We start from the raw sequence: 22,302 nt of genomic DNA on the forward strand, positions 1-22,302 counted from the left end.
CAACATTTAATACTTGAGAGCCTGTCTAAAACCAGCACAGAAACCCACACTTCATTCAAAGCATCATCTACGAATTCTCGATTATCTACCATTCTCTCCCTACCAGTTGTTCAGTTTGGAATGGTAGAAAAAGCTGGAACTGATCTTTCTATTCTAAAGATCTTGATCTCTATTTCCTTAGGTCCACTTAAGAGTGCATAGAAATGGATATCGCCATCTGAACATCTTAGTATCATCTAATCTGTGTTTGTAGCATAATACTGTGCCTATGACAATCTAAAGCTTCCTTGAGTGTTGTTGCCCCATCAAGAAGTGTGATATACTGAGGCCAATCGTCAGGGATCCTTTCAAGGGGTTAGAAGAAAGTCATCAGACATACTCCACTTCTTTGTCCTTAGATTAAATCAAGTTGACACAATGTGAACCTGGTGGGCTATTTAACCATGCATCTTTCTCCCAATCCCACTTTTCTGAGGTCAGTCCATGGCAGAATTCATTCCCCACCATCTTAGATATTTCTTTGTGTATTTCCATAAGAGTCAGGTTTCTTTTTTTCTTAAATAGAATTAGTTGTAGTCAATCAACTGCTGCCCTATGTAAGAATGATTAGGATCTATTATAACTTACCACACTGTATTTGTGTATCCAAGTACGTTAGTGGAAATCCAGCATTACTGAGGAAATGGAAACCAGTGTTGTGGCCTTGCCTTTCTGTGCCTAGTCCTGGCTCACAGGCAGTGGGCAGCAGACCTTGAGTTCCTCTTCAGGGACAGAGTGATGTTGAATGGGCACTGAGCAGGCAGAGAAACACAGCTGAGGCAGCTCCTTTCAGTTATCAAACACATCATCTCCTTCCCGTCTTAAGGGCTACTGCTGAGGTCTTGCCCCCATACCTACCTTAATAGCAGCAAATTTGTTACACAGCAGCCAGCTCTTTCCTATTGTTCTGTAATATGCCTCCACATCATGGATGCCAAGAAACAAACTAACAAAAAACAAAAAAACCTGACACTGAAGTGTGTGGTGCTGGTCACATACCCTGTTATGTTCTGTATGTTATGAGGTTTGTTATTATTAACAAGTTCCCCAACTATAAACTTCACATAGGACCCATCAGATTCAAGGCAAATAGGAACAATTATGTGTAAAATGTCCTGAGTCAGGGCCATAGACAGCAGCATCCAGCACTTGTGCTTTAGCCCACGTGGATCTTGCAATGAGCTGGGCCTAGCAATGTCCAGTACCCAGTTGTGAGCTGTTGCTCTGGTTGAACTGTATTGGTGTGTGCATTCAATAAACTACACCTATTTAAATGAATTCAGTGTTGGTGTGGTTTGAGTCCAGACCCCTTGACACCAAATCTTCCCTTCAGCAACACTTAGGAAAAGAGGCTAAGGTTAGGAAAGGTGACATCTTGTCATAAATTATGTGACAAGAGGGAGGGGAAATGATCCCTTGTGTTAAGAATCAGGGTGTCCTCTGTAGTATTTAGGTCTATACTGGCCCTGTGCATCAGCTTCAAGAACCCATTTCTGATTTTCCTTGGGATTCCCGTGATGATGCACTCAGACATCAAACCAACCAAACACAGAAACACAGAAACAACCAAAATGGTGGTCAGAGTACTTGATTTATAAAATGTAGGGAACACTGCAAACCCATGTTTCAGGATATTTGATCAGATTGTCATCCCCAAGATTGTGTTATTTACTTAACAAAAAACCTTCTGGCAGTGTAGTTCAGCACCAGGACAAATATTTAACCCTAGAACTATTTTTGGTTATGTGTTTGTTTTTTGTTTTGGTTTTTGGATGAACAAATACTTTCTTATTTTTTTTGGCTCAGCTCTAGCTCCCACTTCTTTGCACAGTAGTAGAGAGACCTCGAACATATACTCAGCCAAAGCCAGGGGAGTGTATAAAAGAGCCTAAGGCAATACCACATAATGACATTGAAAGTGGGTGGCCAAAAGGTGTTATAAAATTAACCTCACTTCAGCGAGTGATGACATACCAACCTGGTGGCCTAAGATATATAACCCCAAGATTCAGGAAAATTAATCAGAATCCCTTAGAGATTAGATCTTAATAGAAACAAGGAAGCAGTCATTTCCTGAAGTATACATTCATCATATGTAAAGAAGATATTAAATCCATACACAACTCAGAATAGAATTATCCCCAAGACTGGAACGATCTGGCAACATTAATATTAGAAGCTTCTCCTGTGTTACAGTGGTAAGCACAGAAGAAAGAGGAAGATACGGCTGAACACAAAAGCATCAGGCCAGAGCACTGTTCCTCAGGAGGAGTTGCAGGTGACGGTAAATAAACTGTTGTAAGTTAAATACAGTTTTACATACCCTGTTGTAAGTAACTGGAGCCGAGGCTATCCCCAAAGGTTTGCCTGTCTGTGGAATCTGATACCCTAACTCAGGTGTCTTCCCTGGCCTCAGTGGGAGAAGGTCCACCAGCACTACAAAAACTTGATGTGTCTTGGTGGAGGCACACTCTGAGGGATATTCCTCTACTCTCTCAGAGGAGATGGTGTGAGGACATTGGGGAGGAACTGTGGGAGAGAAGTAACAAGAGAAAGGACAGCAATTGGGATGCAAAGTGAATTTAAGCCTGTCAGTCACTGCTCTATTGCTGTGAAGAGACACCTTAACTAAGGTAACTAATAAAAGAATCAGGGTGTGCCCATGGCTCCAGGTAGATATTTAGCAGAGGACCAGCTTATCTGGGATCACTGGGACGGGAGATCCTTGTTTCTGAGGAAACTTCATGAACCATGATATTGGAACTGAGGCCTCTGAGGTGGGAGTGAATTGGCGGGTGGAGGAGCAATCTCATAGGGAGAGGGTGTGGGAGACAGAAGAGAGACTCATGTAGAGGAACATGGAGTGGGAGATAAATTGGAAATGTAGATAAAGTGATGAAAGAAAACCCAAAAAAATGAGACTATGAGTATCATTCTAATTCAAGCAGCAAATAATAAAAAAAAAAATAAATGCGAGAGTCACCGGGTCCTGTTCGTGTCATCCTGAATCTTAAAATGTTTTTTCCTCAAAATTCAGTCCCACGTGAATTGCACTGACCTGTCAGCTGCCTACTTGGATGACAACTGCAGCAGCTTCCCTATGCACTTGCTTTGTAGGAGCTCGAAATCTATTGAGCTCCCTTTTCCAAGTTTTAACTTTAATTGAGCAGAGGCTTGCCCTGAGGACACCTTCCACATCTCTACAGCACAGAGGCAGGAGGCCTGTGTGTAATAACATTCATCTCCTTAGCTATGTCACCCTCCTTTTCAGCACATGACTTTGCTGTAACACTAAACTTCTTAGTGATCTTTTCCACTCTAAGCTGCACATGGTTTTCATGTGTTTGCCCTGTGTGTTGTTCCTTGTCCTGCAGTCTTGAAGAACAGTGACCAAAAGTAACCAAACCACAGACTCAAAGCCATGCTAATACTGTATTGTGTACTATTTTCACAGAGCTGCCTGAGGTGTAAATGGGACATGGAGACTTCTAACATAGTTTGAATCTTAGGGCATTCACTGGGCAGTCCCTCATCTTCTCTAAATTTAACCCCATTCTTCTAACTATGAGACCCACCGGGTGGTAAGCTCTTTACCTCTTCCCTGTTCCGATTCCATATCTCTTCCCTCCCATGTCTATTCTGAAACTGCAGCTTCAGTTTTCCTCTCCCTCCCTGTGCCTGGAAGTTCTGCCCACATACTTCCTGGCGCAGCTCTTGGCCATCAGATCTTTATTACATCCAGTCGGCAGTGAGACAACACCTGATACATCTCTTAGCTTGTGTTGAGCTGGTGAGAAGGACAAACATCTAAAAAATAGCAAACCTGATGATGGGACATAGAAATGACAAGAGAAATGCTGCCAGCACTTAGCTCACTGCCAGTTCAGAACTAACAATTGAAAGTTGACACACCTTAGTACAAAGGGAGGTCACCTCAGCATTTCCCCTTTACACCAAGAAATACCTTTAGTTTAATATTAATAACCTAGATAAAATTAGAAAAATTAAGATATGTATCAGATAAAAATTAGTCACAATATTCAGTCCATCTTTTTGTATTTGGCAAAATTGGAGAAGGTACTTCATTATTTAAACTATATTAGTCTAAAAATCTTGTACCTAAATCACTTTATATTACTTTTTAAGCTTTTATATCCTCTACCATAACTTGTGTTTCTTAGCCATAATACATCCTCTGAGACCAAAAGTACTTTTGTTAATTCTAAGTAATTTAAGGGTTTATGTCTTTCATTTTATAATTTTACACCTCTTTTGTGGATATATGGTGTTTTTTTTTTCTTTTTCTTTTTTCAGCTTGCAGCTGAAGAATATTTTTGCTCTGATTTAGAGCAGGATGCAAGGGTGGAGTGCAGACCTGAGGGGAGGGTAGATGAATGGAGTTGAGCTGCAGGATGTGAGATTCACAGAGAATAAATAAGAAGTTAAAAAAAAATAAGAAATGAGCACAGTGGGGATAAAGCAGTGAATGCTTGGCATGGGGACGTTTGGCAGTGGACTGGGCATTTTAAGGTGTGGGGTGGATTTGGGTGGGGTTCTGGAGTGGGTAAGGATGGTGTCTGTTCTGGTCCTTCCAAGGAAACTCCTCGGTCCTCTCCCATCCCTCCTGTGCCTCTAACTCCGCCTCTAACTCCGCCCCTAACTCCACCTCCAACCGCCATAACTGCCTCCTACCACAGCAGCAGCTTCTGGGCACCTGCCTCTTTCTGCTCAAGCTCTTCTATGTGCTCGGGAGTGGTACATGCTTTAAAAAGTCCCGAGCAGTGGTCAGACCACGCACACTCTCCTGCCATCCCCATTCTCAATTCTCAGGATTTATGAAGCCAGAGAGGTTGTCTCAGGCGTTCTGATGCTGTGGTGGGCTATACGTCCAGTCCTGCTTTCTGGGCCTCCCATGTCCACCCTGTTCCTGTCCAGGTTCCTGGCTGTCACATTCCTGCACGATGGTGAACAAGTTTTCTTTTCTGATTCTCATAACAAGAAAATGTTAAGACTAAACTATCTAATCTTCAACCCCATCCGAGATCTGAGAAGGAGAAATGTTGCCTGAATAAAAGGAAATTCAGAGCAAACAGCTTCCAAATCTAAAGAAATGACAGAAATTGTTGGCTACCCTGACAGACTGTCAGCAAATGTTCCTGTGTCATTGTGGCATCCACCTTCAACTCACTGGGCCAGGAGCTCTGACAACAATCCTTTGAAGCACGTCACTTGAAGGACTATCCTATTTTTTCTCCAAAAACTTGGACAACAGACCTCCCATGATCCACTTCTGCACAGTTTGGACAGCTTTCTAGCAGCAGCAGTAAGTGGGTACTATTTCACCCAATGGCCACTTTGCTCCTTTACAAGGAAACTCCAGTTAGGATTATTTAGAGCCAATCATCTTCTTCAGAATAGACTGGGGACAATGCCAGGAGTTGAGTTCTCTCCCACTGTGAAAAGCCTTTAACTACTAGGACATTTGAAATGGCAGATTCTTCAGACCTCTAAAGGATTTGAGAACCTCCTTTGTATGTAAAGTCTATCTCAGTGGACAAATGTAGCTTTTTTTCAAGGTATTTACTTTCTGCTTAACTTTAAAAACATACACAGGAAGTTAAAGAAAGCTTATTTCTGTACCTAACTAAAGCAGTACCTAACATGACTACAAGACTGATTATTTATAGTTGAAAAGTACTAGCTTGCATTCCTTAAGTATCCATGGCAGTGTGCAGTAGTAATTTTATAGAATTAGAATTTTACACCACATTATGAATAAGCTTTGTATACTTATATCTTAAAAAATAATTAAATCATTTATGCAAGTACAATTTTCAATTGTATCATCATCCAAAATCCATGCCATCCTAAAATCTTTGTGACTTGGTGTTGTGTTCTAGTATAAAAAGAGGTAGAATAATCTATGCTTTTGTCATTTTTGCCCCTTTCTCCTGCTTTCCCACAACACTAGATAGGAGAGAAAAAGGTTTGAGGAGAGAAAGAGAAAGGAAGAAAGACATTCCTGATTCTAATCTGCTTTACTGTTTCCTCCCTGACCATGGCCAGTAAAAACTTGCAACCAACCCCCTAAATGACAATAAACATCTATAACCCACGGCAGACAAATAACCACCCACCCACCCTTCCTCTTGAGAATGAGGGGGTCATGTTCTTTTAAGATGCTTCGGGCTGTGTGGGGTGACAACATGTTTTAGGACCTTACAACAATTGGGATATTTTCCAAATCCTGGGAGACCTTGCAGTTTCCTATGCGTCCAGACCCTGAATGTGGCAGGATTAACTGAAGTCCTGGCTACATTAACAATTGAAAATACAAACACACATTCCTATCATTTGAGGAAGGTCACCCAATATCTACCCCTTGAAATTTGCTCAAAACAATTAGTCAATCAGTTTTTTATTTATCTTCAGGTCACTTCTTAGTAACCAGGCAGAAAAGAGACAGATTGTTTGCCAAAATTATATCAATTGCTTCTAAGCCAGTCACCAATAGAGTTCCTGCCATCCTTTGAAGTCTCATCAGAGAGGCTCTATTTTGCACAGACTCACAATACTTATGTCTCCCATGTGGCAAACTAAACTGTTAAGATCTCCTTAAATAATTCAACAGTTTTCCCAATCCAAAGTCTCCCACCCTCCTCCAAAAAATCAAGAGGTTCCTCACAAACATCTCCACTCACTTCGGTACCAGTTTATATATCAGTCACATTTCTGTTACTGCAGAAAAATACTATGACCAAGAACAACTCAAGGAATACAGTTCTTCACATTGTGGTAACCAACCCCAACTACCAAATTATTTCATTGCTAAGTCATAAATGTAAGGTGGCTACTGTTTTGAATTGTAATGTAAATATCATGTATAAAGCATGTCTCATATGTGGTTGTTCCTTGAAGGGCTTGCAACCCACAGGTTGAAAACTGCACTTGTGTGTGGTGGTGGGAGGGGGGGTGGTGAGTTTTTTGTTTTGTTTGTTTGTTTTCCTTTTTCTCAAAACCCAAATGCTGATAAGAACATAGGCCAATATCAGGCTCTTCAATTTTATTCCATTAGGCACTGTGTCTGCTCTCATGATATTAACATGCTGGTTTTTCTTTTTTACTATTCCCCAAAATGAAGGTGAAATCATTAAAGGTGATGCCTCCCGCAGTGCTTTACTGTCTTATTAGTTAGCAGTGTCTGACTGCCCTGCTCAGTTGTGCTTTCATGTGAGTTCTGAGGTTTTTTTTTTTCATTCCCATGAAGTTCAGCATTGAACATCTGTGACTTATACCTGATTTTAGTGGAAATGCATTAAGATTTTTCTCCAGTTAGGATGCTGTTGGCCTTGTATATTGCCTTTGTATTGTGAAGTTATGTCTTCTCCATATCTCAGCTTCTGCAGGACTTTTTCTTGAATCGCTGTGTGATTTTGCTAAAGAAATTGTCTGCCTCTAGTGCAGTGATCATGTGTTTCCTGTTCTTGGTTTTATGTGGTAAATTGTTTATTCATTTGTATTTGTTGAAACATTCTTGTACCTCTGGAATCAAGCCAGCGTCATCATGGTACCTGATACTTTTGGTATTTTCCTGAATTTTATTTGTCAGTATTTTATTGAGAAATTTTTCACTTAAATGTTCCTTCCAATCTTATTTTCTTTTCTATGTTGCAAAGAGACACCATGAGCAAGGGAACTTATAGAAGAAAGTTTATTGCGGCTTACAGTTTCAAGATCATGAGTCTTTGATTATTATGCTGGGGTACATGGCAGCAGGTAGGACACCATGTTTCTAAAGAACTGGCTGAGATCTTACATCTTATCTGCAAGTTGGACACAGAAAGTGACTGTTAACTATAAATGGTATTGAATTTGGAAACCTCAATGCCCAATCTCATACCATTCCTCGAACAAATCGATATCTTATAATTCTTACCGAACATTTCCACAAACCAGGAATAATCATTCCTATATATGAGTTTATGGGGGCCATTATCATTCAGATCACCATATTCCACTCCCAATTCCCCATAGGTTCTTAAACATATCATAATAAAAAAATACATTAGCTCAGCTTCCAAGACTCCTGTAGTCTTTCGGTCTCTGTACAGTTTATCCACAGTGTTTATGATACTCCAGGCAGTCCCTTAATTATTCCCCCTACAAAATCAAAAGGCAAATTATACACATCCAATGTGTAATGCCAAAATTAAATGTTATCATTGCAATGGGAAATTGGGAATGTGGTGAGTAAATTCACGGCATAAACCAAAAAGAGCGCACTCCAAATTTGCTACTTCTGATGAATGACAAAGGGATTAGATGGGTCCACTCCCGTGGCTTTGCTGATTGCAACATAAATCCTAAAACTATGTTGTATCACAGAGATTTGTGGTGCTTGTGTTTTTATTGTCATTCGTTTCTAGGAATTTTAATTTTTCCTTATGGATTTCTCCCTTGGCCCTTTCAGTAGTGTGTTGTTTGTGTTGCTGACTTTCCATGAGTGTGTGCACTGACTGTACTTTCAATTGTGTGATATCAGTTTGATTCCTTTGTGCTCAGATAGAATGCACGACACTACTTCAACCTTCTTATCTTTCCTGAGGGTTGTTCTGTGTCCTAACCCGTAGTCAATTTTGGAGACAGAAGCACAGGCTGATAGAAAATATATGTATAGTTCTGTGTAGTTTGTTAGGTCCATTTGACTGATGATGTCACTGAATTCTGCTCATCCTCTTTTGTTTATTTGCATGTGATCTGTCAACTGGTCAGAATGGACTATTAAAACCAATTACAACCACTGTTATAGCTAATCTGTAGTTTCATATCTATCTGATAGTATGTACTTTTAAAATTAGGAAGCTTGTGTTTAATATGTATTTATTTAGAGTTGTAGTATCTTTTGATAATTGCAAAGTATGAAGTGAATGTCCTTACATGTTGTGGACAGGATTCGTTTGAAATCTATTCTGTCAGCTAGATAGAGAAACTGCATTGAATTGCTATAGGGACCTGTGTCTTAGGTCTGTTTCCCTAGTATATCCTCTACATCTCTCATGATGGTGATCCTGTTTCTGGCTAAATGTATGTCTGTTTACTGGGGAATTGAGTTTAGTGACATGTATTAAATTTTGTCATTTTGTTAATTTTTGTGGTTTTTATTGGCCTCTTTTGATTGACTGTCATAGTTTTGTTACATTATTTCCTGTGTCCTCCGGTATTTTATGCTTCCCTTCAAACTAACGTATTCCTTTTAGGATCCTCTACAGAGCTGTCTTACTGGTTATACATATTTTGTTAAATTTATTTTTAGTGTGCATTCGTCAGCACAGTAGCTGTGCAGCTGCCTGCCCTCCATGGTATCAGATCTACTTTCCAAACAATAACGCTCAACTCTTACTGACTGTGTAGCATCTTGGCTGCTCTTTGTTCCCCTTGGACAGCCCTCAGGACCAGGTGCTCCTCTCCCTTAACCATGGCTGCTGTCCTCTTCCTCTCTCCTCTCCATCACACGTTCTTCCTTTATTCTCTGGCAGCTTCTTCTTCCTTCTTCCCTCCTCATGATCCTCTCTAGCAAAGCCCTCAAAGCTCCCCTCCCCCAGCTCTTGGCTGTGCAGCTGGTGGCTGGTGGCTTCTTTATAAACACAGTTAACTGGGAGCAGGGTCAGGTTTTTTTTGGATTAACCAGTCTTGAGTTCTACAAATTAGCAGTAAAATACAAGCAGAATTAGGCCACTCCACCACAAGGATTTCTTTTGCTTTGTTTTGTTTTAATTTTTCTTTTACCTTTTACTTTATTTTATTTTTGGCTATTTTTTAATCATTAGTTTTTTTATTTATGTATATTCAAATGTTGTCCCGCTTTCCTGACTCCCCTCATCAAATCTTACATCCCATTACTGCTCAGCTTTGCCTATGTGACAGTGTTCCCCCACCTACACATATCCATCCCCACCTCACACCTCTAGGATCTCCTTTTGGTGGGGCAATAGGCCTCAGGGTAGTCAATGGCCTCCCACCCCATGATGCCACTTAAGTCAGTCCTCTTCTACACAGTTACCTAGAACCATAGAGCCATCCTTGTATATACTTTGGCTGGCAGTTTGGTCCCTAGGAGCTGCGGGACTGGTGACAGAGGATCTGGTTAGATATTAAAGACAAATGGTTTCTGCTTTCTCCTCTTTTTTCTGGTTATAGGTGAAATCACGTTTGTTTGCTTCCCTTTTTTGAAATTATTGAGTTGATTAATTTCTTGGTTTCTCTTGTTTATAGTTTAGCTCATTTTCTTGGGGTTTTCCTCATATTATCCTCTGTTGTGCTCTCTTAAAGAAAAATATTGTTTAAATTTGGTTTTGTTGTGAAATATCTTGGTTTCTCTATTTATGGTGATTGAGAATTATGCTGGGTATAGGAGTCTGGGTCTGCAATACATCTGCCCAAATTTTTCTGGCTTTTGGAGTCTCTGTTGAGAAGTCTGGTGTAATTCAGATAGGTCTGAATTTATTTATTACTGGTTATTTATACCCTACCCCTTTTAAAGTTCTTTCTTTGATCTGCGTATTTAGTGTTTTAATTATTATGTGAATGGCAGAGTTTTTTCTGGTACAATTCATTTAGCCTTCTGTAGGCCTCTTGTACAGTTATGGCATTTTCTTCCTTACCTTATGGAAGTTTTCTGCTATAATTTATTGAAGATGTTTACTGGACCTATGAACTGGAAATCTTAATTCTGTTCTATATCTATTATCCTTAGATTTGGACTTTTAATTGTGTCCTGAAATTCATGGATGTTTTGGATTCAATAAACCATACATGTTTATCTGAGATGGGTGTTTTGTGTTTTGTGGGGTGACCTCCTTGATGCCAACTCTTCCATTTAGTAGCAGGTTGGATAATGAGACATGGTTAGGAATGGTGACCTCTTGACATAAACTATATGAAAACAGGGAGGTTAATTTATGTGTGTCAAGTATCAGTAGTCTCCTGGGTGGTTTTGGTTCCCAGTTGGCCATGTGCAACAGTTTCAAAAGCCCAGGATTGATGTTCCTTGGGTTTCCTATGATGATGCACTCAGATATGACAGATATCAACAGAATCCTTGTCAAAGAACTTAATTTATATAATAGACCAAAAATTACTAATTATGTTACAAAATATTTGATCACACTGTGATCTCCAAGAATGTATTATTTACCGATAAACTATTGTGTGGTATAGCATCACCATGGCACAGACATTTAACACGAGGGTTGGTTGTTTGATGCAAACATGGACTCTAATTTGGTAAGGCTAACCTACCACACACCTTTATTGCAAAGTTAAAACTGCACTTAGGTTCAGAGATGGTCAAGGAAGGACTTGAAAGGAAATGAAGATAACTAAACCAATGGAAAGTCTTTGAGTTGAAGGATTTTTAGAAAGTGTGCAGAGGGAAGAAGAATGCTCTTCTGGGAGGTCAGTGAATTAGGAAGGACAGTTGGGAGTTGACTTCTGTATCTGGCTCCTGAAACTTCATTGGTAAAAATTAACGTCTGGAATTTTGTGTTGTAAAACAACACATTGGCTCTGCAGCTTTTGGCAAGGGCCATCGACAGAGAGATCACACCAGCTGGGGACAATCTGAAAAGAAGTCAGGTTTTCTTAAGTCACCTGAGAAGTCCTCAAGGAGAGAGGAATGAATGGGTAGCACCATAATAGAAGGCCTTAGGATCTCAGATAGTTCTACTCTAGATGCCTTGAAAATAGAAGCAGAAAATGAAAAACTAAATGACTTCACAGGAATTAGCTCAATTCTGAGTATGATTATTTCATATTGGCATTTTATACCTGATTCATTTTTTAAAAAATTAAAAAAAGAGCCTTCTGTTTTAATGCGAGGCTGTCTTAGAATCACAAAATGCTTACAACACCTACATCTAACAGTATCGGGCTAGAGATTCTACTTTTAAATGCATCACCATCGAGAGCTTCCATTTAACCAGCAGGGTCCATGCCAGGCAGACACTGAGCAGGTTGTATGTTCTGTTAATCTCCACAACAACCCAATTCAGCAGAAACACCCCCATTTTACAGGTGAAGAAACCACAGCTCAAAGCAAATGAGTGTCAGAGTCCCCTCAGTCTCACGGGCTGTCACTTAGACCCACATCCTTCTCTGTAAAGGGAAGCCATGGGCCTGATGTGGGCTGTGCAAGCTGACTCTGCTGAGATGATCAATGCTATTCTTGACCCTGGGAGAATTTAAGACAAGGTGAGCCACAGACTCCTGGGATAGATTTTGCCTCTGGGTCCCAAGGTAGGACACAGTATCCCTTGCCATGGGTCTCTACTCAGCTGAGGAGTCTGCTCCCATGTGTCAACTTCTATGGCAGTGGCTCAAAACACTCCTAGTGGTGCAACCCTTTAATACAGCTCTTCATGCTGTGATGGCTCCCACCAGGAAATTATTCCATTGCTACTTCATAACTAATATTGCTACTCTTATATGTCATAGCATGCTAAGTATCTGATATGCAAGGTATCTGACATACATTCTCCTAGAAGGGGTCACGACACACAGGTTGAGCAACATTACTCAATAAACTTTTTTTTTCTTTTATAAAGAGAGGCCTTCATCTCAGAAGGACCTGGACCAGATGCCCTGTAGTAGTGACAAGTTTTAGCAGGCCCAAGGCTGCTTGCCTTAATGACACAGACATTCCTGGCTAAAGGCACAATCTGAAATCACTGTCCCCAGGATATTTCTTACCTCAACCCCCCCCCCCCCATTACAATGTCTGTCTCCTTGGATATATCTGTCCAGGAAGCCAGTCCCTGTAGTCTCTGATACAGACAGAATGCTAAAGGCAAGAATGCTTTCCCTCTGTTGGCCTACCGTCACTTCTACAGAAGTTAAGTTCAAATCCCCTAGTGTAAATGTGTGTCTTTAACATAGTGTGTGAAACTTGAAATCTCATCTGTTTGTGTTGGCAAAAACCTACTCTCACTTCAGATTAACAGCTGACCAACAATTATTTTCAGGAGACCACAGAGGCTGGCCACGCCTGCAGAGTCAGATCCCCTCCCTGCCTGGGATGATCCCACCCAGGTTGGACTTCAGCTTCACTTATCAGCTGATATCAGAAAAATGTTATCTTAAGATTCTGCAGTCCACGGTCTGGACAAAACTTGTTAAATGGCTAGTATGGGAGTTTTCTCCAGCTTAAAATCATTCTGGTCTCTTCTCTCCCCTGGGCTGCCCTCTGTTCTCTCAGGTCTGTTGGTCCTGGAAAGACCTGGGTTCACCTCAAGGCCTAGGTTGTGGAGGAGGACTTTTTGTTGTGGAAATGAGCATGGATCAAGGATGTAGCCCCACTCTGGACAATTAAGCTCCAGAAAATCTTCCCCAATCACAGACCTGGGTCATGTGGGAGCCAACACTGTTTCAAAGGGAGAGCTGGTTGCTTTCTCCTGGAAGAAGCACTTGGGGGTTGACTGTCACTTCTGAACCTTCTGTTCTAAGTCACTTCTCAGAAGAAACACTTTGCCTTAAGTCCTCTGTGGGCCCCACCCAGCACTGGGGCTGGAAGATCCTTAGGTGTGGCAGCTCTGAGCTGGGAGGAGGAGCTAGCACACTGACATGAAGAAGCCTGTTTTCACAGCTGATCTGGATCTGAGGAACAGGTGCTTTTAAAGAAGCATGTGAAAGTATCTCCTGCAGGGGAGCTCACAATGCAGGGAAAGTCACACAGGACAGGGAAAAGTGGCTTCCCAACTTCCACTGGGCAAGAACCAGGGAGGGTATTGGATGGATGATCAGAGAGTTTGAGAAAGGCCTGCACCTCCCTGAATGTCCTCCCTCAATCATAAGTCCCCCCACTGCCCCAGGGGCACACCTGAGGCTCAGCAAAGCCTGCCACCTGCTGGGGTCCCTCAAACTAAGCAGTGAGTGTAGAACTGTGCAAAACACATCTGGGGATGGGGAGACATAAGTGTCAGCTGGGCCTGTCCTCACTGCCTTTAGACTCTAATGGCAGGGCCGGTACAGGGAATGGCTACTCCAGATCTCAAATGTCTTGGGCTGAAGAAGTAGGAGATGTCAGAGTCAGGGTCAGGGGCTGGGGCCGGGGCCAGGGCTGGGGACAGGTCAGGGTCAGGGTCAGGGTCAGGGTCAGGCAGAGTCAGGCAGAAAAAATTCAAGTCCCTGCCAGCAGACTGATAGGCTATGGGCATGAAGAAGTGCTGTGGTAGAGAGTGCCCTTGTTCTCTCTGGTTCGGCAAGTAACCAAGGTGTGATGGGAAAAGTTGGGGAACTCACAGACAAATGATTTGACACCAAATCTTCCCTTTGGCAGCATTTAGGAGAAGAAGCTAAGGTCAGGAGAGGTGACACCTTGCCATAAGTTATGTGACAAGAGGGATGGTGAAATGATCCCTTGTGATAAGAATCAAGGTTTCCTCTGTGGCACTTAGGTCTATACTGGCCCTGTGCAACAGCTTCAAGAACCCATTTCTGATTTTCCTTGGGATTCCCGTGATGATGCACTCAGTCAGGATTGGAAACAACCAAAATGGTAGTCAAAGTGCTTGATTTAAACAATGTAGGGAACACTGCAAACTCATGTTTCAGGATATTTGATTACATTGTAAGCCCCAAGATTTGTTATTTACTTAAAAAAATGTACGTCTGGTGGTGTAGGTCAGCACTAACACAGACATTTACCTCTAGAGCTTGGTGTTTTTTTTTTTTTTTTTTTTTTATTATTATTAACTTGAGTATTTCTTATATACATTTCGAGTGTTATTCCCTTTCCCGGTTTCCAGGCAAACATCCCCCTCCCCCCTTCCCTTCCTTATGGGTGTTCCCCTCCCAACCCTCCCCCCATTGCCGCCCTCCCCCCATAGACTAGTTCACTGGGGGTTCAGTCTTAGCAGGACCCAGGGCTTCCCCTTCCACTGGTGCTCTTACTAGTATATTCAATGCTACCTATGGGGTCAGAGTCCAGGGTCAGTCCATGTATAGTCTTTAGGTAGTGGTTTAGTCCCTGGAAGCTCTGGTTGCTTGGCATTGTTGTTCTTTTGGGGTCTCGAGCCCCTTCAAGCTCTTCCAGTTCTTTCTCTGATTCCTTCAATAGGGGACCTATTCTCAGTTCAGTGGTTTGCTGCTGGCATTCGCCTCTATATTTGCTGTATTCTGGCTGTGTCTCTCAGGAGCGATCTACATCCGGCTCCTGTCGGTCTGCACTTCTTTGCTTCATCCATCTTGTCTAATTGGGTGGCTGTATATGTATGGGCCACATGTGGGGCAGGCTCTGAATGGGTGTTCCTTAAGTCTCTGTTTTAATCTTTGCCTCTCCCTTCCCTGCCAAGGGTATTCTTTTTCCTCATTTAAAGAAGGAGTGAAGCATTCACATTTTGATCATCCGTCTTGAGTTTCGTTTGTTCTAGGGATCTAGGGTAATTCAAGCATTTGGGCTAATAGCCACTTATCAATGAGTGCATACCATGTATGTCTTTCTGTGATTGGGTTAGCTCACTCAGGATGATATTTTCCAGTTCCAACCATTTGCCTACGAATTTCATAAACTCGTTGTTTTTGATAGCTGAGTAATATTCCATTGTGTAGATGTACCACATTTTCTGTATCCAGTCCTCTGTTGAAGGGCATCTGGGTTCTTTCCAGTTTCTGGCTATTATAAATAAGGCTGCGATGAACATAGTGGAGCACGTGTCTCTTTTATATGTTGAGGCATCTTTTGGGTATATGCCCAAGAGAGGTATAGCTGGATCCTCAGGCAGTTCAATGTCCAATTTTCTGAGGAACCTCCAGACTGATTTCCAGAATGGTTTTACCAGTCTGCAATCCCACCAACAATGGAGGAGTGTTCCTCTTTCTCCACATCCTCGCCAGCATCTGCTGTCACCTGAGTTTTTGATCTTAGCCAATCGCACTGGTGTGAGGTGAAATCTCAGGGTTGTTTTGATTTGCATTTCCCTTATGACTAAAGATGTTGAACATTTCTTTAGGTGTTTCTCAGCCATTCGGCATTCCTCAGCTGTGAATTCTTTGTTTAGCTCTGAACCCCATTTTTTAATAGGGTTATTTGTTTCCCTGCGGTCTAACTTCTTGAGTTCTTTGTATATTTTGTATATAAGGCCTCTATCTGTTGTAGGATTGGTAAAGATCTTTTCCCAAACTGTTGGTTGCCGTTTTGTCCTAACCACAGTGTCCTTTGCCTTACAGAAGCTTTGCAGTTTTATGAGATCCCATTTGTCGATTCTTGATCTTAGAGCATAAGCCATTGGTGTTTTGTTCAGGAAATTTTTTCCAGTGCCCATGTGTTCCAGATGCTTCCCTAGTTTTTCTTCTATTAGTTTGAGTGTGTCTGGTTTGATGTGGAGGTCCTTGATCCACTTGGACTTAAGCTTTGTACAGGGTGATAAGCATGGATCGATCTGCATTCTTCTACATGTTGCCCTCCAGTTGAACCAGCACCATTTGCTGAAAATGCTATCTTTTTTCCATTGGATGGTTTTGGCTCCTTTGTCAAAAATCAAGTGACCATAGGTGTGTGGGTTCATTTCTGGTGGTTTTTATTGATAGAGAAATTGCATAGAATCGCCATAGGGACCTGTGTCTTAGGTCTGTTTCCCTAGTATATCCTCTGTATCTATCATGATGGTGATCATGTTTCTTGCTAAATGTATGTGTGTTTACTGGGGAATTGAGTTTAGTGACGTGCAAATATTATTTAAACCTATGTATTAAATGTTGTCATTTTGTTAATTTTTGTGGTTTTTATTGGATTCTTTTGATTGACTGTTGTAGTTTTATTCAATCATTTCCTGTTTTCTCTAATAGTTTATGCTTCCCTTCAAGCTAAAGTATTCCTTTTAGGATCCTCTACAGAGCTGTCTTACTGGTTATACATATTGTGTTAAATTTATTTTTAGTGTGCATTAGTCAGCACAGTAGCTGGGCAGCTGCCTGCCCTCCATGGTATCAGATCTACTTTCCAAACAATAACGCTCAACTCTTACTGACTGTGTAGCATCTTGGCTGCTCTTTGTTCCCCTTGGACAGCCCTCAGGACCAGGCTCTCCTCTCCCTTAACCATGGCTGCTGTCCTCTTCCTCTCTCCTCTCCATCACACACGTTCTTCCTTTATTCTCTGGCAGCTTCTTCTTCCTTCTTCCCTCCTCATGATCCTCTCTAGCAAAGCCCTCAAAGCTCACCTCCCCCATCTCTCTGCTGTGCAGCTGTTGGCTGTTGGCTTCTTTATGATCACAGTTAACTGGGAGCAGGGTCAGCGTTTGGGGGTTAACCAGTCTTGAGTTCTACAAATTAGCATTAAATAAAAGCAGAATTAGACTAATACACTACAGGGATTTCTTTAGTTTTGTTTTGGTGTAAGTTTTCTTTTATCTTTTCACTTTCTACCTTATTTTAGGCTATTTTTTTTATTAATTGGTTATTTTATTTATTTATATTTCAAATGTTTTCCTGCTTTCCAGACTGCCCTCATCAAATCTTAAATCCCATTTCTGCTCAGCTTTGCCCATATCACAGTGCTCCCCCACCCACACATATCCATTCCCACCTCACAACTCCAGGATCTCCTTTTGGTGGGGCAACAGGCCTCTGTGTAGTCAATGGCCTCTCCCCACATGGATGCCTCTTAAGTCAGTCCTCTTCTACACAGTTACCTAGAACCATAGACCCATCCGTGTATACACTTTTGCTGGCAGTTTTGTCCCTAGGAACTGGGGGATTGGTGACAGAGGGTCTGGTTAGATATTAAAGACCAATGGTTGCTGCTGTCTCTTCTTTTTCTGGTTGTAGGTGAAATTATGTTTGGGTGCTTCTCTTCTTATTTTTCAAATTATTGTGAGGTGATTAATTTCTTGTTTTTTCTTGGGTATAGTTTAGCTCATTGTCTTGGATTTTTCCTCCTATTATCCTCGGTTATGCTTTCTTAGTTTAAATTTGTATTTGTCATAAAATATCTTGGTTTCTCCATTCATGGTGATTGCGAATTATGCTGGGAATAAGAACCTGGGTCTGCATTACATCTGTCCAGGATTTTTTGGCTCTTTCAGTCTCCGTTGAGCAGTCTGGTGTAATTCAGATAGGTCTGAATTCATTTCTTAGTAGATATTTATACCTTACCCTGTATAATATTCTTTCTTTTATCTGTGTATTTAGTGTTTTAATTATTATGTGAATGGAGCAAATTTTTCTGGTTAAATTAATTTGCGTTCTTTAGGCTTCCTGTACCTTTATGGCCTTTAATTTCTTTACCTTATGGAAGTTTTCTGCTATGATATGTTGAAGATGTTTACTGGACCTATGAACTAGAAATCTCAATTCTCTTCTATGTCTCTTATCCTTGTGTTTGGACTTTTAATTGTGTCCTGAAATCCATGAATGTTTGGATTCAATAAAGCATACATATGTATCTGAGATGGGTGTTTTGTGCTTTGTGGGTGACCTCCTTGACCCCAACTCTTCCATTTAGTAGCACGTTGGATAATGACACATGGTCAGCAATGGTGACTTCTTGCCATAAAGTATATGAAAATAGGGAGGTGACTTTATGTGTGTCAAGTATCAGTAGTCTCCTGGGTGGTTTTGGTCCCCGGTTGGCTGTATGCAACATTTTCAAAAGCCCAGGATTTATATTCTTTGGGATTCCCATGGTGAGTCACACAGACATGACAGAAAAAGACCAGAATAAACAGGATAGTACTTGACTTATGTAATAGAGAGAACATTACTAAGTTGTGTTACAAAATATTTGATCACACTCTGATCTTCATGAATGTATTATTTCATGAAAAACTATTGTGTGGTATAGCATCGCCAGGGCACAGACATTTAATGCAAGAGCTCTTTGTTTACTGTGAACATGGACTTTATTACTGTTCACCTCACCTACCTCACACCTTTACTGCAAAGCTAAAGGGCACTTAGGTCTAGAGCAGATCAAGGCACAACTTGATAGGAAATGAAGATGACTAGGGCAATGGAAAGTCTTTGAGTTGAAGGATTTTTAAGAAAGTGTGCAGAGGGAGCTACAATGCTCTTCTTCTGGGGGGACAATGAATTAGGAAGGACAATTGGGAGCTTTACTTGAATTCAGCATCTGACTCCTGAGACTTCATTGGTAAAATTGATGTCTGGAAATTTTGTGTTGTAAAACAACACATTGGCTCTGCAGCTTTTGGCAATGCCCATGGACAGAGAGATCACACCAGCTCAGGACAATGTGTAAGGAAATCAGGTTTTCTTAAGTCACCTGAGAAGTCCTCAAGGAGAGAGGAATGAATGGGTAGCACCATAAGAGAAGGCTTTAGGATTTCGTATAGTGCTACTCTAGATGCCTTGAAAATAGAAGCAGAAAATGAAAAACTAAATGAATTCACAGTAATTAGCTCAATTCTGAGTATGATTATTTCATATTGGTAGTTTATACTGGATTCATTTTTTAAAAATTTAACATAAGAGCCTTCTGTTTTAATACTAGGCTGTCTTAGCATCACAAAATCCTTACTTACAAACCCTGCCTGGCGCCCGGCATCTAACACTACTGGGCTAGATATTCTACTTTTACCTTCGTCATCATCGACAGCTTCCATTTAACCAGCAGGGTCCATGCCAGGCAGACACTGAGCAGGTTGTATGTTCTGTTAATCTCCACAACAACCCAATTCAGCAGAAACACCCCCATTTTACAGGTGAAGAAACCACAGCTCAAAGCAAATGAGTATCAGGGTCCCCTCAGTCTCACTGGCTGTCACTTAGACCCACATCCTTCTCTGTAAAGGGAAGCCATGGGCCTGATGTGGGCTGTGCAAGCTGACTCTGCTGAGATGATCAATGCTATTCTTGACCCTGGGAGAATTTAAGACAAGGTGACCCACAGACTCCTGGGATAGATTCTGCCTCTGGGTTCTAGGGTGGGACACAGTATCACTTGCCGTGGGTTTCTACTCATCTGAGGAGTCTGTTCCCATCTGTCAGCTTCTATGGCAGTGGTTCAAATCCCTCCTAATGATGTAACCCTTTAATGCAGCTCTTCTTGCTGTGGTGACCCCCATCACAAAATTATTCCATTGCTACTTCATAACTAATATTGCTACTCTTATAAGTTATAATGTGCAAGGTATCTGATATAAATCTTTGTGAGTGGTAGCTCCCCACAGGTTGAGAAACATTGCTTTATATACTTTTTTTTGAGAAGCCTTCATCTGAGGAGGACCTGATGCAGGTGTGAGAGCAGAGACACCCTGATGTAGTGACAAGTTTAGGAGGACCCAGGCTGCTTGCCTTAATGGCAACAGAGATTCCTGGCTGAAGGCACAATCTGAAATCACTGTCCCCAGGACATTTTTTCTTTTTTTTTAAATTTATTTAATACTTAATAATAATTCTTTGGTGTCCGGGCAAACATCCCCCTCCCCCCTCCCCTTCCTTATGGGTGTTCCCCTCCCAACCCTCCCCCATTGCCGCCCTCCCCCCAACCTGTTTTCACAGCTGAGCTAGATCTGAGGAACAGGTGCTTTTAAAGAAGCATGTGAAAGCATCTCCTGTGGAGAGCTCACTATGCAGGGAAAGTCACACAGGACAGGGAAAAGTGGCTTCCCAACTTCCCCAGGGCACTCAAACCAGGGAGGATTGTTGAATTTGTTCATTGTCTATTGTTATATCCCCCTTTTCATTTCTAATTTTGTCAGTTTTGGTATTGTCTCTCTGGTGTGCAGTTTGTTTCAGGAACAGGTTGTGTGTCTGGTGGATATTCTCAACAAAAAAAGAAAAAAAAAAGAAAAAGGAAACAAAAAAAAAAAAAAAAGCAAGCAAACAAACCAACAAAGAAACAAAAAAACCTACAAACAGCTCATGGTTCCCTTGACTCTTTGTATTTTTCTCCTTGTTTGTAATTGATTGATTTGATTTGAGCCTTGAACTAATTTCCTGCCATCAAATCCTACCACACACTCTATAAGATGAGGCTTTGCCTCACCTTGGTAAGAGCAGCATGTAATAAATGAAGCTTATGCTGCTCTCTCTAGTGGGGATGACATCACAATCTCACTGCAAACCATGCACAGCGCGGTTGAGGCTGTATTAAAGTAGCCCACGATTTCAGTGCTCCCTGCGTGCCATGAGACAGTAGTAACATGAGTCTCCCTGCACCTGGACAGTTTTCACTAGGGACTACACACACACACACACACACACACACACACACACACACACACACAAACGCACACCGCCTTTACTGACATGGTGCACATTCTTTACACACCAAAAATAAAGTGAGCAGTTATGAAACACATCAATAATGGAATCAATGGAGGGAGTTGTGGGGAAGCTGGGGCTTAGAGTTACTTAAAGGCCCTATGCAGGCTCAACTTTTGTTGGAGGAGAAACTTCAAGTGCAATGTGGTTCTTTATTTTCTTTCTCTCTAAGGAACACAGGGTTAGGGTAGTACCTACAGATTTGAGCATGTCGGGTAAGTACAGGGACACTGAATTAAATCCTAGGGATGGAACACAATCTTCTACAAGATTACAGAGCAGCCTGGATGAAGATTCTCAGGTGAAAATGTGGACATCTCAAGGCAGGCACTGGACAATGGCTGTCAGTCTTGACTGAAGACTGGAAATGGTTTGCTATCTCATAGGAAAAGAAGGCCCCTCTGTCTACACTGTACTCTAAGGACAGTTTATTAGGTTAGGCATGACATGAACTATTGTCTCATGTCACAGATGTCAGTACAAAGTATCCAAGGTGTTGTATGCCAATGGTAGCATTAACAGAACAAAGCACACAGTGTCATGAAGACATAAATCATGAGTTTGTGTAGCAAGACCCAGGCCTCTTCCAGGTTCTTAGATAGTAACTGAGAACCTCAAATACGGTAGTGATGTGATAGTGTGGGGTGAATCTAGTTACAACTACTTTCTATCATGACACAGAGGACACTTTTTGTGTTATGTTCAGCTTATAATGAATGACTAGACCTAAGCATGAGAATAACCAAATTCTACATTGCTTCTCTAGCTGCTGAGCTTTTAAAAGCCCTGGGGTGACAGCAAGCTTTTGTGGACATTCTGGATTATTCCTTCTGTACTTTAACTCTCTGAGTCACCTCCACACTCAGTAAGTTAGTTCAATTCCATAAATTGGAAATCAGTCACTGGAAAAAATACATTCTCAATACGATCTCAGATTGGCCATGGAAAAAGGGTAGCTTGAACTGTCCCACCTAGGTTCTGGGC

This window comes from Rattus norvegicus, chromosome 19 (assembly GCF_021556685.1).
Source record: "Rattus norvegicus strain SHRSP/BbbUtx chromosome 19, alternate assembly SHRSP_T2T, whole genome shotgun sequence".
NCBI classification, from domain to species: Eukaryota; Metazoa; Chordata; class Mammalia; order Rodentia; family Muridae; genus Rattus; species Rattus norvegicus.